Source organism: Triturus cristatus, chromosome 2_2 (assembly GCF_964204655.1).
Source record: "Triturus cristatus chromosome 2_2, aTriCri1.1, whole genome shotgun sequence".
NCBI classification, from domain to species: Eukaryota; Metazoa; Chordata; class Amphibia; order Caudata; family Salamandridae; genus Triturus; species Triturus cristatus.
The window spans coordinates 45,415,467-45,432,204 of NC_140582.1; positions in this window are offsets into that span (position 1 = coordinate 45,415,467).

Consider the following 16,738-nt stretch of genomic DNA (forward strand, 5'->3'; position numbering starts at 1 on the left):
GCATCGTATCACGGACATATGATTTGGTCAAAGGTATCCATGGCTGTAAGAAGTGATCTATAAATTGGTTAAGCGGTTCCAAAATAGATCCACATCCCGAAACAATTGGTCTTCCTGGCGGCTTGTCCAGGCGCTTGTGAATCTTGGGGAGGGTATAGATGGTCGGAATCCTAGCTTCCCGTTTGTTTAGAAAATCACATTCAGATTGACTGAGGAAACCTTGTAACACTCCATCCATCGTAATCCCTTCAATCAATGATTTAACCTCAGTTGTAGGGTCTCTTGGTATAGGGCAATAACTGTCTCTACATCCCAATTGGAGCTCTATTTCCGCAACATAATCTTGTGTGTTCTGCAGGACGACTGCTCCGCCCTTGTCCGCGGCTTTAATCACGATTGCCTCATTAGCTCCTAGTGTTGATAGGGCCAACTTTTCTGGCTTGCTGATCTTGTATTTGATGTATTTCTTTTTCTCCAGTAGCTCCATGGTCTCTTCAAGCACAATTCTTTCATACGCGAGTATTTTCTCGCTCATCATATGCGCACTCGGTGTAAATGTGGAGAGAGGTCTGAAAGGTGTGGCAGTGGCAGCAGGGGCATAGATATTTTTAGAAAAATAATATTTAAGCCGAATTTTCCTAAAGAAACGTTGTAATTCAACTTTAACATTGAAGGAATCGGGAACAGATGTAGGTACAAATGTTAGTCCTTTGGCCAAGACCATCCTTTCTGCATTAGTTAGTCTGTAATCAGAGAGATTGATTATGGGATCCAAAGTATCAGAGGTCAATGGATCAGAAATTACTTGAATGGTTGTGGGGCTGATGTTAATTGGAGAGGCCGGTACAGTAGCCCCAAACGAATTAGATTGAGGGACATCCAGCTGTAAAGTTTCATTCCCAATCTCTCTAGTTGTAGGTTGCTCCAACTGTGGGGTTTCTATTAGCATGTCACTAGTTATATGTCGTTCCAATGCGATCTCACTTGTGTTTGTTAATGGTGGATTATATTCAGACACTAGTGTTTTGGATCTATGCTGTGAAGTTAATGACTTACTAGTCTGATTAGGGATTATAGGGGCATTGATACTCAGCCGACTAGGTTGTGGACAAGCGACAACTACGCCATCCAGATGCATGTTCACCATCTGTACGTTTGTCTGCGGGTCGAGATCTCCCCATGTGCCTCTGGCTGAAAGAAACGGACACGCGAATTGGTGCGCCGACTGTTCCCTCCCCTGTGGTTGTTCCATCCTCTTGAGCGACCCCAGAATTGGTCCTGACCTCCACCCCTGTTTGGTTGTCGGTGGCCCTCCCCTAAAAAAAGGGACAATTGGTTATCTTGGTGGCTAGTGGAAGGTCTTTCCAAATCTGAATCAGAACCACTGCCAACCGAAGAGTCAGAGAAGGTCTTAAATCTCCTAGGGCCCTGTCTGCTTTTATTAGAAAAGAAACCTTGGCTATCCTGTTGGTAGTAATCATCTACCAGGTAGGGATATGTGGATTTCTTGTCGTAATTTCTAATGTCTTTAGATAACTTATCTAGTTTTTTATTCAAAGTTATTGTATTGAAATCCACTAAAGTTTTTTCAGCCCTTTCCAGGGCCTCTTTGGCATTTGTTAGAGCACTGTCCCCCAAAATTTCTCTCTTGAGTTCCGTAATCTCTTGTGTAAGTTTCTTAACGTACTCAATCGCAGTCTCTATTCCAAGCACCATCCAGTGCTTGGAACAATTGTTGGCCACAAAACTGAACCCTTCCCTGAATTTTGGTACGTCTATGAATATTGCTGGTTCATTGCGAACCTGCAAACCTTTGGGAATTATGTTTGATTGCAGATATTTGGTCAGTACATGCCCATGTAGTCTAGAACGGACTAACTTCTTCTCTAATCGCTCTAGTTTAGCCAATTTTTCATTGAGACCAGCATCCACTGATAATCTGTCTGGACCTAAAAGGAAACCAGAACTCCCCTGTTCTTGTATGAGGTTGGCTATGTACTCTTCACTATACGTCAGTGTCTCCTTATCGGACATAATACAATGAAAGATTCTATTCAAGGACAAATATTAAAAGTGTCCGAACATTTATAAAGAACAAACAAATGAGAGAACAAAACCCTCGCAGATCAGCACCTGCACAAATTATATTATCTAAACAATGGGGTGACCCTGTGTCCCTTAGAACCTGGGTATGATTATTATAAGAAACAATGGTTCTGTCGGGTATGAACAAAACAATTACTTTGTTCTACGAACGGATCGAGGACAATTTCATGAATAAATCAGAGTATGTATAGAAACAGGTCAGCATCATGGATAGTTAATTACAACACCTATACAATCGTGTACAATGAATAACAAGGGAACATACAATGTTCATAAAGACATTTGTTTCATGGAAAAATCAAGTTTCATTATTTACATCCCCTGTACAAGTTCACTTTCAGAAACCCCATTGGATGAGGTACTCTGTCCTTGAACACTTGAACGCTTGATTGTTAGGCCATCCTAGACCACTGGCTAGGTGAGTTATGGCCTCTCCATTATCAGTACATCACAACGTTATATTTAGGACCACACACTAAAATAATTACATATCACATTTTTGATACGTACTTTACTTGCTTCTGCAGGTTGCCATCGTTTATTTTAAGTCCTGATGAAGACCCTACATGACGATTTAGTGTCGCTTACACTGGGTTGAAACGTCGACGACAATAGCTAGGACCAGTTCAAGACCTGTTTCTATACATACTCTGATTTATTCGTGAAACGGTGTCATTGTAATTCTCTTTAATACTGGCCCTCTTCTTGTATATTTTGTACATAAAAAGTTTTTTGTACTCAATCTTTGTATATATTATGCACAATTCTGTCACTGATGTCACTTTGTCACTGATTCACAAATTCACTTTACAGTTTATTACTTTGGTAACCTTGATTTACAAATGATATGGGTGTTTATATAAATGATGCAATTTATGTATAAAGAACAGCATTTCACCCACTAAATTTGACTTTACCGTGAGTTGTGCTTTAACATTGTGTGTGTGATTTGTACTTCATAATTTATGTGGTCATTTTTGGATTAATTCTTCAATTGTCCTCGATCCGTTCGTAGAACAAAGTAATTGTTTTGTTCATACCCGACAGAACCATTGTTTCTTATAATAATCATACCCAGGTTCTGAGGGACACAGGGTCACCCCATTGTTTAGATAACACTCCCAGAAGATGACTGCTGCTCTGCCAATCTCAAGTACTGGAGTACTGGAAAAGCTGCTCAGCTCCTTCTCCCAGGGAATCAGAAGAAATAATGAGGGGAGTGGGTGTGGTGTTGGAAGTTTCTGGAACTGAAACTACTATAAACCAATGAAAAGTGTTGTTTCTTAATCACATGACCTGAAACTACTATAAACCAATGAAAAGTGTTGTTTCTAAATCACATGACTTGCCGTGCGCGCACGGAGCACGCACGCGCGCATGCGCGTACGGAGCACGTGTGCATGCGCGTACGGAGCACGTGCGTATGGAACACGTGCGCATGCGCATACGGAGCACACGCGTACAGAGCACGCACAACGTACGCATGCACACGTGGAGCACGTACGCATGTGCACACGGAGCACGTACGCATGCGCGCACCGTGTGCGCACGGTCAAAAACCCTTAAAAATTGTTTCAAGTGTTTATAAGTTTATAGAAGATGTTAACTATGCTGTTCAACTTTATCCAAATTAAAAAAAAAAACAAAGCTGAGCCATTCCATATTACAGGATAAACTCAATCTATAACTATATTCAGTGAAAAAACCATAGGTTTCACACACGTTATAGTTAGGAATTAGCATTTAAAAAACCTTAGAAATTCAGTGAAAAAACCATAGGTTTCACACATGTTATAGTTAGCTGGACATTTTACTCGTAAAAAACCAATGAAATTTCCCCGTTATAGTTAGTTCAGCTAACTATAACTCGCGCGCCCGCAATGCACTGCTGATGACGTCACATATTACATCACTCATGACATGGTCAGTGACATCACTCATGACATCACTGATGACATCTCAAATGACATCACTGATGACATCACTGATGACATCATCCAGTGATTGTGTGTTTTTGTGAAAATTATATATTTTTTTTATTTATGTATAACTCAAGGTTGATGGAAGAATAAATGGGTATATAAGTGTCTAAATGGATGATTTGTTTTTGAAAAATTGATTGTGTAACTGACTGATTAAGTGTATCTTAGTGAATACATGGCTTTGTGAGTAATGTTTAAATGTGTATATATCTGTATCAGTCTCTCACTTTGTGTATAAGTGGCTGCATGGGTTGGTGAGTAGCTACATGGGTGCCTATTTAGGTTATTAGTTGTTTTTTTGAGTATCAGTCTGAGTGTCTGCATGGTTCGGTGGGGGGTATTACGTAGTGCATCGGTGCATGAATGAGTGACTCACTGTTTGTATGTGTTGAACACAGCATGTGTGCAGGACTGTATGGGTGGATGAGTGTGTGTATGGGTGTGTTAGTGAGTGAATGACTGTCTCAATAGTGTCTTTATGAGTAACTACATATGTTTTAAACTAGTATATGTGACTATTGGTGTATATATGTGAGTATATGTGAGAGTGAGAGATTGAAAGAGTTCCTGTATGAATAAGTATGTGTTTCTATAAGTGATTGTTTAAAAGACTAAGTATGTGTAAGTTTCCGTAGAAGTAAGTATGGTGGTGTGTGTATAACTATATATGCAAGTAAATGTATGTTTGATTCTTTATTAGCATGAGTGACTATGTGTGTGAGTAACTCTATGGATGTGTGGCATTGTGTAACAGGATGTATAGGTGTATGAGTACATATGATGAGTGAGTATATGTATGAGTGACTGTATTGGTCTATTGGTGAATGAGTGGATGTGTATGTGGATCTTAGAATTCCTGAAGAGGTTGTTGTAACTGGTATTGGTATGTCCATTGTTTTGAAAATTTTAGTCTCTATTTTTGAATGTGTGTATCAAAGGTTATATTAGGGTGAGAGGAGGTCTGCCACTCTATCACAAGGATGATGTCATCAGTGATGTCATCAGTGATGTCATTTGAGATGTCATCAGTGATGTCATGAGTGATGTCACTGACCATGTCATGAGTGATGTAATATGTGACGTCATCAGCAGTGCATTGCGGGCGCGCGAGTTATAGTTAGCTGAACTAACTATAACGGGGAAATTTCATTGGTTTTTTACGAGTAAAATGTCCAGCTAACTATAACATGTGTGAAACCTATGGTTTTTTCACTGAATTTCTAAGGTTTTTTAAATGCTAATTCCTAACTATAACGTGTGTGAAACCTATGGTTTTTTCACTGAATTTCTAAGGTTTTTTAAATGCTAATTCCTAACTATAACGTGTGTGAAACCTATGGTTTTTTCAGTGAATTTCTAAGGTTTTTTAAATGCTAATTCCTAACTATAACGTGTGTGAAACCCATGGTTTTTTCAGTGAATTTGCAAGGTGTTTTAAATGCTAATTCCTAACTATAACGTGTTTGAAACCCATGGTTTTTTCAGTGAATTTGCAAGGTTTTTTAAATGCTTTTTTTTTTTTTATTCTTCATTTTTTTCAAACATATTTTTAATTTAATTTATTTATCTTTTATAAAGACTATGCTTTTTTTAAAAAATTTATTAATATTTTTTTTATATATAATTTTTAAAATAAACAAGTAAAATGTAATTCTATTTTTTTTTTTTTTTTTATTACGCGTACCGTAAGCTTACGGTAAGCGTACGGTTTACGCAACGTCCGTAATCTATCCACGCTGGTTGCGTAGAGTAACGCACTTTGCGTAGCCGCGCGTGGGACGCGTGCGCGCTTACGCAACACGCGCACGTTACGCGGTAGTGCCGGGGAGTGACTGTTATGCGCATGTGCGGAAGCGTGTGTCTTTTTTACGCGCATGCGTACTTTTTGCCGTAAGCGTACCGTAAGCGTACCGTAAGCGTACGGTAGGTCATGTGATCTTGAAACACAACTTTTGATTGGTTGAAACTACTTTCAGTTCTAGAACTCTCCTACACCACACCCATTCCCCTCATTTCTGCTTGTGATCCCTTAGGAGAAGGAGCTGGTTTGTCTTTGGGATACGATGGCAGAACAGCAGAGCCCTTCTGAGAGTGAGGCTAGCACCAGCAGCACTGTCTTGAGGCAGAGAGCGAGGAAAGTAAAGCCTTCTTATGTTTGGGATTATTTTACTTTTCCAGAAGGCCAGCAAAAGGTGAATGCACCCTTAGTTACTTGCATTCTGTGTAAGCGTGTACTTTCTAGAGGTAATCCTGACAGGAAGTATTCCTTTGGGAATCACACCATGATGAGGCACCTCAAAGAAGTACACAGAAGGACACATGGTCATCTTTTTGGAGGTAACTCTTCAGAAAGACGAGCCAGTACATCCACAGCAGCTCAGCCTGGACCATCATCTGCAGGGCTGACTCCTTCTTCTGCAGGTCAGGTGAGCCCTTCATCTGTGGGGGGAGAATCTCCTTTTGCTGGCCCTCTGGAAATTAATCCTCGGTTTGCGAGGGTTGAAGTACGGTGCGCCACTTGTCACGATCTAATTACTTATAGGGAGACTAGTGTTTCCCTGGTGAACAGTAAAATAGATCAGCACACTTGTCGTACTGTCTAATATTCCCAATCTTTCTTTCCTCTGTCCCTGCATGAACACAACGGTTCTTTTAAGAGCCAACCTTATCTTTCATCTTTTTTTTACATGTTTTTAAAAACTTTTTTTATTTTTTTTTTTACCGTACGCGTACGGTACGCGTAATTTTTTTTTTTTTTAAAAAAAAAACACTAAAAATAATTTATCACATTACAAGGTCTTTGAGAGACTACAATTATTACTATTGACTTACCATACTCACTCAAAGAAAAATTTATTCATTTGTTTTTTTAAAAAATAGTTTTTAAAATGGTTGTAGTTTACGAAAATTTTCTATATCGATCTGGAAAAAAAGAAAAAAGTATTAATATTTTTATAACAATTTATAATACAGTACACATATTTACATTTTTTACCAAAAAATAATTTTTGCCTTATTTTTGCTGTTTTCAGAATATATTGCATTTCACTATAAATTGTGAAAGCAATTGCATTCATCATTTTACAGCGGGCAAAAAAAATTAACAATCTCAAAGATTGTATTAAAAAAGCCCAGAATCTCTTCTCATTTAAACTTATCATTACAGAAATGCATATTATTCTAAAAAAATGTCATCTAAAAACAATACTTTTTTCTTTAAAATACCGTCTGATATTTTTGTTTCAGAAGTACATTCACAATAATATATCTCAAATAACTCCAAAATACATCTGATTTTATTTCCTTTAGGCCAAATAGTATTTTTTATTCTTTCCCTGGAATAAATTTCCAAGGGAAAACCATTAAAATTCTAAAGTTTAATCTGTCCAGATCTCACCGATTCTCTGTAACATTTTGGTTCACGAAAATTTTTTAAATAATTTATTTAGTCCACAATAGAATTGCTTACTTTTCCACATGGCCAAATAGTAATTTTTTAAATCATTTTTGAAAAAATTTCCAATGGCAGTCCAATAACATTCCAAAATTTAAAATGTGCAGAAGTTACCGATAATCTCTAAATTATTGGTTTTTCAAAATTGCATTAAAAATTTAAAAAGTCCACATTACAATTGGTTATCTTTCCTTTAGGCCAAATGATAATTTTAAAAATATTTTTTCTACAAAATTGCAATGGTAATCCAGTAAAATGGTAAAATTATTTTGTCCAGATCTTGCCAAGTCTCTCTAAAATTTAGGTTTCAGGAAGATTAGATAGGAATTTGCTAAATCAAAAGGCAAACGTTGTTTGAAAATCAATTGGGAATCATTACACAGTGTCCATCCTTTTTCACATTTTAGATAAACTGTGTAATGTCCAGAAGTAACAGTAGGTCCATCATGGAAAATTATTGCAACAGTTACAAAAGTTTTTCCTGAAATTGATAATTGCTGTCCTGTAAACTTCTTTATTAAAGTATCCAATTTTGATCCATCAGCTCTACATCGTTGCATCATTAAAATTACATACTGTCCGTATTCCCTTAAAATTAATGTTGATAACATGTCAGAATTACACTCACCACATTTCATGCTATGATTAGCATCTTTAACTAAGTTTGCAAAAGTGACTGTTTTACTCTCTGGCAATGTCAAATAAATAAACCTTTCATTATCAACAAAAGAACCACTTATATTATAACAATTATCACAACTATGTTCCCATTTATAAGAGAGACCAAAAAAAATGTCAATGGGAACTCCTTCTTCTTCCACTACCTGAAGAAAATACATCAAAAATTCGTGAGCATCTTGCTGTTCATTTTGAGAAAACTGTGTTCGTCCTGAACATACATCTAAAAGTTTTCTAATATCAGTAGCACTTTCTATTTGAGTTTTATCTTTACTCAGCTTTTGAAAAAGGAGACTGAGCTCTGAACAGAATCTTTTTCCCTGATTTATTATTATCTGCTCTTGCAAACTTTCCAGATAAAAAGCAACATTCAGCACTACATTTGCGTAGCAGTTGACACCAGAGCTATTTTCAAAATGACATCCTACAACCTGTTCTTCATTTTCCTTATTCTTTCTGCTTGCAATTACATCACTCCTCTTTTTTTTCCTCCTCTCTACATCTTCATTACAGATATTCTCATTTCTCCTTTTACGAGAAACTACACGTTTCTCCAACACAGGATACTGACCTAAATGAGGAGCATAGCTTCTTCTTAATCTATTATACTCCTTTACACAGTTTGTATCAGCACTAACTTTTGAGTCATCGAAGTCTATCATGAATAAACCTGATAATGTTTTGACTCGTGACAAAGCAACATATGCCATACCTTCTTTGAACACACTAGATCCAATGTTCACAAATGCACAATCTACAGTCAATCCTTGAGACTTGTGAATAGTTACAGCATATGCTAGTGAAAACGGAAACTGCTTCCTACGTACATATAAGTCTTTCACAAGCATGAAACGAACTGAACAACGACAAATGTCTTTAACTTCCTCTATCTGATCAAATTTTATTTTTAACCATTCAATTCCATCTTTTTTCTGATAATTAATAAAACCCACAACTCTTCCCATCGCTCCATTTACTAAGCCTTTTTCAACATCCAAATTTCTCCTTAAAAACACTCTACAGTTCATGCAAACATATAGATTTTTTTCTAATCCTGCTGTTTTGGAGATGTTCTTCTCTAGTGAGTCCAATTTATTTTTCAGTTTGCCTGTTACTGTGACAGTAATTCTTCCATCCTCAATTTTGTCCACTGCTTCCAATTTCCTGATCTCTTCCTTTTCCAATTTCAAAAGCTCCTCATTAAATATTGAGCATTCACGTAGAGTTGGCATTAAGCAGATGACACTTTTGTTTTCTGCAATATTCTTGTATATTTTCTCTGCAACTATTTCTTCCTTTGGAAATAAGTTATGTAACAGCCGACTCTGTAATGCTTTTTTCCCAACTTCTGTGAGTAGTCCAATCCTGATATCTTTCAGAATACTTCCATATTCTTCATCGTTTGCTTGCCTCATATTAGTTGTAAGTTCCTTGTACTCAAAGAAGGACCAAATATTTGTATTTCCAATGCTTCCCAATGACTTCTTCGTGTCTTCATGTGTCACAGTATTAAACACTGGTTGTCCTTTAACCGGAGTAAGTTGCAAAAGATCCCCAAAAACTATGACGTGTTTTCCACCAAATAACACGTCATAGTCTGTCTTCAAAATTTGCTGCATTCTTAAATGCACAAAGGCAAGCATTAAGTTTGATACCATGCTCACCTCATCAATAATGAGAACTTGCATCTTCTTCAATACTCTTGAAACTTCCAAGCATGCTTCTCCAGTTAGCTTGTTGAATTGTATTTTGTTCTCATGCTCCACTGGTAACATTAGCAAACGATGTAAGGTGATTCCTTTTATGTTATATGCTGCTAACCCAGTTGGAGCAGTAACCACACAAGACAAAGTAGAATCTGTTTTTTGCTTTAGGTAGCTTCTGATGACTTTAATTAGGAAACTTTTTCCAGTGCCAGCTTGTCCGCTTACATACATCCTGATTGGATGAAATGATGTGCATGAGCACTCTTTTTTTTCATGTAGAAATCCGTGATCAATTTTGTTTTTGATCTCTTCATAAATTTGTTGCTGCTCTTGATTCAGTTGTCTTTCCAAATTTTCTAAGTCTATAAATTCTTCTTGAGCTTGATTCATAGCCGTTTCCACTTCATTCATGGCTATTGATGCTTCATTTTCAACGATTGGTTGTCCTAGGGGATCTTGACTGTATGTTCCTGAACTTTGGCTGTCCTGAGAACTGTCTCTAGCTATTTCTGCTGCAATTGTAGTTTCCTGTTCAATTTCTTCATTTAACATTTGCAGATAAGTTGAGAATGTACTGCATTGTATGCTGTCTTTGCAAGCATTAAAAGAATCTTCATAGCTCTGGAATTCTCCCAGTAGTTCATCCTCTGAACGCCATGGTTTAAACAACTGTAAAAGAGCCAAGTAGTAAAATTCTTTCTTGTCGGTAGTGTCGCAACTCAGCTTCCGGTGATTTATCAAACTTCCTTTGGTTTGCTTCACCAAACATCCTTCTTCACCAACGACTTTATATTTTCCATTATTGATGTCTTCTGCAGCTTTCCGTGAATAAATGTAGTTCTGCAGCACTTCATAGAGACACATGTTCTCCAGATGATGACTTCTCTTGGGATAATATGTGTCCAACATGTTTGTTTTCAATATATCTGTACTTTCAGGTTCGAACTGTGCCAAATATTCAATTTCTCCAACAGATTTCAGTACCCGATTTCTCATTGCTGCAAGGCCTAAACTTGCCCAAATTATTCTTCTTGACTTCGAGTAGAGACTTGCAGAAGATAATCTATCTGAACATTCGTAGGATCCAATTTCTCGATGCGATAACATCTTCAAACTGAAACTGTACAGCTTCTTACTGACAGTCTTCTCGTGAGAAATCTCTTCCCACATTTCCTTCAATTCTGTTTTTTCTGATTTCGTAATGTAAGACGTTACATATCGAGCAACAGCAATGGAATTGTCAGCAACATACTGTATATCCATGTTAGCGTTCCACATGGATAAAATGACTGGGTTGTAGTCATTTATATTTTTTGATTCTTCTTTTCTTTTAAGGTTGTAGGTATTCTTAGGTGATTTTCTTGTGATAGTATGTCTCACAGCTGACATAAAACTGTTGACTCTTCCATTTGTAAGAACAGGTCTAGGAAATCCAAATCGACATTTAGTGTAGTATTTTTCTTTGCTCTTGTATTTCCGTCGACAGTATTTTCCACACCGATGACTTTGGAAACGTAGAACTTGCTCCTTTAACTTGTACTCTTCTGTGCTTTTAGGTATAGCACATGTTGCATATTCTTCAATGTAAGATAACACTGCTTCATCAGTATCTGTTCCAAACTTTGGGGCATCCTTGATCCACAGCAGCATATGAATATGAGGAGCACCTCTTGCCTGGTACTCTTTTCTCCAAAAGAAATCCACTACTTCTCCAAGGGGTGGATTTTTTTTATTGCAGATGAAGGACATCATAGCCTCAAATCTATGATTGAAATATCTGCAAACATTAACCGGATCCAATGAGCACAGTTCTCCTGCTGTCTTGTATTCGATGTTTTCAATGTTTGAATTGGCCTCTCGTAGAAAATCCAGTAAATCATCCCAAGCGTACTCGGCGCAGCTTAGGGTAAGGAACCATGTTGGTGTTCCTAAATTGCGTAACATGCATTTTAGTTCACCATGGCGTCGGTACCAATATTCATTTGTCCCACGCTGACAAGCCATCAGATTGATCAGTTGTGTTTCCAAATGATCATCTCGGTGCTGCACTTTCTCCATAAAATCCTTAGCAGACACATTTTGTAAATGTACTCCACTTTTTAAAATGTGATTTACTGCATAAGACAGTGCAGACAAGTCGCTTTCAAATAAAAGATGGAACAAATAAGGGATACTTTGTCGAAATCTGGGATCTTCAGCATATAGTCTTGTAGTCCGATACTCAGAAGCTGGAATCTGTTCCGGACGTTCATCGTATCGTCCTCCTTTTCCTTTAGGAAACAGCTGGGGAAAACATCGAGCTTCCAAGCTCTCCTCCCATACACTCACGGGATTTCCTTTTGCTTTCTTCATCTGAAAGAGATCAATATTGTCTCCCATAACTTCTTTCGAATGGAGAGGATGTATGCTAAAATGTTCATAAATTTCTTCTTCCTTTGACTTGTCCACTTTTTCAATTTGTCCACTTGGTGTTTCTGTATCTCCTTGTAAATCTTCTTCTTCTTCTTCTTCTACTATATAAATTGATTCATACCATTTGTTATTTTTTTTCAAATACAAATTTGCTCTTTGTACTTTCCGCACATCTACCAGCTCCTGCCAAATCTTCTTATTCTTTGTAGGTACACCATTAACCAGAATAATTAATGGTTCAGTTTCCAAAGTATCCGCATCAATAGTTTCCATATTTTTTTTCAAATCCAAGGGCAAATACACCACTCTACCTTTTAAACCTCTCAGTAAATCTGAAGGAGGTAATTTACCAGTTTTGGGCTCCATACGTACTATGGTCTGGAACGGATGAACACATTGAATGAGTATAGACTCATATGTATTTAATTCAGAAAGTTCAGCAGGAATAGCATCCAATTCTAAATTATTATGTACAGCTCTGGTCGGCATTCTATTTTCCTCTAACTTGTTGTAGCAGTATTTACAAATACGCTGATCTTCACCCAATTCAAAACAATTTTCAAGAAATATATATGTTGCAAAATCCATCCACTTATAATTATCTTCATTTTCACTCTTTCTGTAGAGATCAACATTCCTAGTTTGTTTTCTATAATGAGTTCTGCGGCAACAAATACAAGTAACATTTGGTCTTTCATTAGAGACTATTGCAAATTTTGTTATGTGATCATTAAAGTGCCAATTCCGATCCGGTAAAAACCGGGTACGAACCGTCGGACGGAGCCTTTTCTCCGTCCGACTCGTACCCGGTGCGAAATCCATCCGAAAATGCAAGTACGATTCATACGGAAACACCATTTCCGTACGATTCGAACAAAACACCGACCGAACAGAAACTAAACACAATTCCGATCCTGAAAGGAGCCGACGTGACGTCGGTACGCATCCAGCCTACGTTTCACGAACCAGGAAGTACGATTCGAACCGACGTCATCCCGCACGGAAAATATTTACCGGCTGCCAAAAACTGCCGGGAAATCAGGACGACACACGCAAGGAGCAGCTGGACGCGACGAACAGACATGGACCCGAACCTACGTGCCATCCCTGCCCTCCTAGCAGTCCACCTGGCGTACAGGAACCGACGCAGACGCCGCAGAAGGTCAGCACAACAACCAGGGGCAAAGGGGGGGGCAGGGGCAGGACACACAACACCAACACATGGTACCAAATCACACATGGCCTGGACATACCTGACCATCAGGGCCTGGTCACTTCCAGGGGGTGGGGGCAAGGCCAGCAACGCAAGCGTCCGCCACAACGGAAGTGGATGGTCACGCGAACCGGTACGTACCCTACCCAGGCCGCAAGAGCGTGGGTACGGAACGTACCACGCGTCCCCCTACGTCACTCCAACAATAGCGGTACGGCCCGTACCCACGTCAGAAAGGCCTTGGTACAGCTCGTACCAGCATTGCTGGGGTCATGTAGGGGTACGCGTGGTACGACCCGTAGCCACGCCCCCAAGGCCTGTGTACGGTGCGGACCCCACGGCCCGCAACAATGGTGGGACGCACCGTACCCACACACCAAAGGCATGGGTACGGCCCGTACCCAGGCACGCAGAGCGTGGGCAGGGGTATGTACGGACCGTACCCCCACCCGTGGAAGTACGGCCCGTACCCCCACCCGTGCATGTACGCCCCGAACCCCCACTCGTGTATGTACGCCCCGAACCCCCACCCGTGTATGTACGCCCCGAACCGCCACCCGTGTATGTACGCACCCAAGCGCCACCCGTGTATGTACGCCCCGAACCCCCACCCCACCCTGGTATGTACGCCCCGAACCCCCACCCGTGTATGTACGCCCCGAACCGCCACCCGTGTATGTACGCACCCAAGCGCCACCCGTGTATGTACGCCCCGAACCCCCACCCCACCCTGGTATGTACGCCCCGAACCCCCACCCGTGTATGTACGCACCCAAGCGCCACCCGTGCATGTACGCCCCGAACCCCCACCCCACCCGTGCATGTACGCCCCGAACCCCCACTCGTGTATGTACGCCCCGAACCCCCACCCGTGTATGTACGCCCCGAACCGCCACCCGTGTATGTACGCACCCAAGCGCCACCCGTGTATGTACGCCCCGAACCCCCACCCCACCCTGGTATGTACGCCCCGAACCCCCACCCGTGTATGTACGCCCCGAACCGCCACCCGTGTATGTACGCACCCAAGCGCCACCCGTGTATGTACGCCCCGAACCCCCACCCCACCCTGGTATGTACGCCCCGAACCCCCACCCGTGTATGTACGCACCCAAGCGCCACCCGTGCATGTACGCCCCGAACCCCCACCCCACCCTGGTATGTACGCCCCGAACCCCCAGCCGTGTATGTACGCACCAAACCCCCACCCGTGTATGTACGCACCAAACCACCACACCAGCCGTGTATGTACGCACCAAACCCCCACCCCAGCCGTGTATGTACGCACCGAACCACCACCCGTGTATGTACGCACCGAACCACCACCCGTGTATGTACGCCCCCGAACCCCCACCCCAGCAGAGTATGTACGCCCCGAACCCCCACCCGTGTATGTACGGACCGAACCCCCACCCCAGCCGTGTATGTACGCACCAAACCACCACCCGTGTATGTACGCCCCCTAACCCCCCCCAGCCGTGTATGTACGCACCGAACCACCAGCCGTGTATGTACGCACCAAACCCCCACCCGTGTATGTACGCACCTAACACACACCCCAGCAGAGTATGTACGCCCCGAACCCCCACCCGTGTATGTACGGACCGAACCCCCACCCCAGCAGAGTATGTACGCCCCGAACCCCCACCCGTGTATGTACGGACCGAACCCCCACCCCAGCCGTGTATGTACGCACCAAACCACCACCCGTGTATGTACGCCCCCGAACCCCCCCCCAGCCGTGTATGTACGCACCGAACCACCAGCCGTGTATGTACGCACCAAACCCCCACCCCAGCCGTGTATGTACGCACCGAACCACCAGCCGTGTATGTACGCACCAAACCCCCACCCCAGCCGTGTATGTACGCACCGAACCACCACCCGTGTATGTACGGACCGAACCCCCACCCCAGCAGAGTATGTACGCCCCGAACCCCCACCCGTGTATGTACGGACCGAAACCCCACCCCACTCGTGTATGTACGCCCCGAACCCCCACCCGTGTATGTACGCCCCGAACCGCCACCCGTGTATGTACGCACCCAAGCGCCACCCGTGTATGTACGCCCCGAACCCCCACCCCACCCTGGTATGTACGCCCCGAACCCCCACCCGTGTATGTACGCCCCGAACCGCCACCCGTGTATGTACGCACCCAAGCGCCACCCGTGTATGTACGCCCCGAACCCCCACCCCACCCTGGTATGTACGCCCCGAACCCCCACCCGTGTATGTACGCACCCAAGCGCCACCCGTGCATGTACGCCCCGAACCCCCACCCCACCCTGGTATGTACGCCCCGAACCCCCAGCCGTGTATGTACGCACCAAACCCCCACCCGTGTATGTACGCACCAAACCACCACACCAGCCGTGTATGTACGCACCAAACCCCCACCCCAGCCGTGTATGTACGCACCGAACCACCACCCGTGTATGTACGCACCGAACCACCACCCGTGTATGTACGCCCCCGAACCCCCACCCCAGCAGAGTATGTACGCCCCGAACCCCCACCCGTGTATGTACGGACCGAACCCCCACCCCAGCCGTGTATGTACGCACCAAACCACCACCCGTGTATGTACGCCCCCTAACCCCCCCCAGCCGTGTATGTACGCACCGAACCACCAGCCGTGTATGTACGCACCAAACCCCCACCCGTGTATGTACGGACCGAAACCCCACCCCAGCCGTGTATGTACGCACCAAACCACCACCCGTGTATGTACGCACCAAACCACCACCCCAGCCGTGTATGTACGCACCAAACCACCACCCGTGTATGTACGCACCAAACGCCCACCCGTGTATGTACGCACCAAACCACCACACCAGCCGTGTATGTACGCACCAAACCCCCACCCCAGCCGTGTATGTACGCACCGAACCACCACCCGTGTATGTACGCACCGAACCACCACCCGTGTATGTACGCCCCCGAACCCCCACCCCAGCAGAGTATGTACGCCCCGAACCCCCACCCGTGTATGTACGGACCGAACCCCCACCCCAGCCGTGTATGTACGCACCAAACCACCACCCGTGTATGTACGCCCCCTAACCCCCCCCAGCCGTGTATGTACGCACCGAACCACCAGCCGTGTATGTACGCACCAAACCCCCACCCGTGTATGTACGGACCGAAACCCCACCCCAGCCGTGTATGTACGCACCAAACCACC